Consider the following 2,828-nt stretch of genomic DNA (forward strand, 5'->3'; position numbering starts at 1 on the left):
TCCAATAATGAAAAATACAATTAAAAATTTCTAGTCTTGATATTGGAAATACCTCAATAATTTCTTAGCCATTTTTTACACTTTGCATTGTCATGCAAGTTTATACCCTTTCTCAGTTTACACACACACACATTTTATTTTGTTTACATTGAATCTATATTAGTATGAAAATACTTGATGTTTGTAGTGCTGTATATTTCTATATAAATATATGCCTCCATTAGTGGAGCTTTCTTTTAATTTCCTCAATAATTAAAGTTGGTTAAAACACTAAGTGGAAAAAAATATATGTCCTCTATATGTTTACTGCAGCATTATTTACAATAGGCAGGATATGAAAACCTTCTTCTGAGGCTCTTTCAGTGGCTAAACCTAATGGGCAGCCAGCAGGTCTCAGGGTGCCTTGGCCTTTTGCTGACCTGCCCCAGGCCAAGTACTGGTGGCAGCCAGCCTTATTACACAGCTTGACCCAACCTACATGCAATCAGACCCAGCACAGTCAGCTAATAATCGTGGATCACTTTGTATCTCCTAACAAGTAGCCCAGGGCCAGTCACAGGTAGTGCCTGACATTGACCCTCAAAAGAATATGCAATGAGAATATTCACAATAAAGACAAAATAAAGGTTTTTTTAAGTAAATAAAACCTATAACAATTGTAACCAAAAAGTCATAAAAAATTAAGTGAAACTGTTTTGGCTACAAGTTTTTATACTGTATGTAGAGCAGCATAATATTATTTGAAGGAAGATAGGGATAAGGAGACTAAGATATTTCTGTACTCAGGAGAACAAAATGCATGAATATATTTTTTAATATATTTTTATTGATTTCAGAGAGGAAGGAAGAGGAAGAGAGAGATAGAAACATCAATGATGAGAGAGAAACATTGATCAGCTGCTTTATGCTCACCATGCACTGAGGATTGAGCCCGCAACCCTGGCATGTGCCTTGACACAGAATCAAACCATGACCTCCTGGTTCATGGGTTGCTGCTCAACCACTGAGCCACAGTCCCGGCTAAAACGGCATGAATTTCTTAATGAAAAGAAAGACCTGAGACCTCTGAAACCATCTTAGAGAACACAGATACCAGTTGCAATGTATCATCAGTTTATTCTAGCTTTCCTAGGTTATATTAAACACCAAAAAGGTACACATGTTCCACATTAAACATAAATATTATAAAATTGCAAGAGTTTGTTAAAGACAAATTCTTGGCATAATGGCATGTTTGGCAGAAAGATAATTAACATTTACTTATCTGCTGTGAGGGTTTTGCCCCCATACATGGGGGTTGTCTCATTGCCAAGGGAGTCTTGGATAAAAGCCTGGGGTAGTTTTATGGACACAGAAGCAAGAGGGAGCTCAAAAGGGAAGGGCTAGGATTAAAAAAGTACTGAGCACCGAGTGAGAGAAGAAAAGCATCTTATGTTTTCCCCATAAGGAGACCCCCAAATGGAGGGCCTGGGCTAAGAATATGACTATGCAAAAGAGCATGGCTTGAGTCCTTGACTGCCACTCTCATCAGAGACAGAAATGCACTGGCTATGCACCAAGCCTGGTGTGGGAGGGCAGATTTGTCCTATGAGGCCTGACCTGTGAGGCAAAGCTTTTTATAATTGCCAATGGTTGGGCCTAAAAAATTTTATGTGCATTGTCAGCCTGGAACAGGACTCTTATCCCAGTATGTCTTATCCACAGGAGAGCTTGTTTTTCATACCAGCCCCAGTTCTACTAGGCCCAATCAAACAGCCAGGCCAATAGCAATAGCCAGGTGATCAGGTAGGTTCACAGTCCTCCGCATGTCCCAGGAAAATGTCTCTATGCTGCAATTTCCATCAAGGTTTGGGGGCAAGTTAGTAAAGATATATGGATGATTTATCAATACTGATAATATATTCAGTAATGGGGGGCATCACAATAGAGCTTTGTAGGGTCCTGAAATAACCACTCATGGTCTGGGCAAGGGGCCTGGGTGGTGACAAAGAGTCTCTCCTTGACCAAACTCTAGTCAGGCCCCTCTGAACTTTCTTCTCATTGAGCAATGACTTTTAGGCTTCTGGTGTCCATCTCTGTGTTGTCCACATTTAGCCAAAATCCTGTTGACTGTTTTTGCCTGGAAGATGGCCACTGGCAGGAAGGTAGGGAGGGAGAGAGTGGAGAGTGTGAAGGAGGGATAGAGGAGTATGTGGACATGTGTGGTGTGTGTGTGTATGAGCTAGGGACAGTAAGATTCTGCAGGTATTATAAGGGGCTGCTAAACTGGGCAGTCTTAGGCGGCGGAGCCCCACTTCCTGTGCGGACACTCCTGGGCGGCCAGCGTGGGCACAGAGACCATGCAGGCTTGAGAAACAGAGCTGCTTGAGACTAGGATCCTGGCCTCAGCACCACCCAGTCTGGTCTCAGACGCAAACTAGGACCCTGCAGCCACTGGGGACAGAGACCTGCAACCACAGCTACAGACCCACAGCCAAGAATCCAGACATCCCTGTGGCAGATTTCTGTGAGTAACAGAGCCTATCCTCCTCCCCACAGGTTCGCAGGCAGCGCCATTTCTGCAGGATCTTGAGCCTAGGAGTGCTCAGACACTGGGAATTTGTTCCCCGCAAGGCAATCGGGCTACCAAACCTGGAGCCCATGCAGGGCGGTAGTGCCAACAGACTTTAATTCTGGGAAAGTGCTCACTGAAGCCCCAATTCTCCAGGCAGGAGGCAGAGCGACTTGACTCTGTTTCTTATCATATGCGCCCGGGGGCGGGGGGGTGGTGGTCCCTGATTCCCAGTGATTCCAATTCTTGGTGCATGCACACACAGGGATCCTGAATC

The sequence above is a fragment of the Myotis davidii genome, unplaced genomic scaffold, assembly GCF_000327345.1.
Source record: "Myotis davidii unplaced genomic scaffold, ASM32734v1 scaffold484, whole genome shotgun sequence".
NCBI classification, from domain to species: Eukaryota; Metazoa; Chordata; class Mammalia; order Chiroptera; family Vespertilionidae; genus Myotis; species Myotis davidii.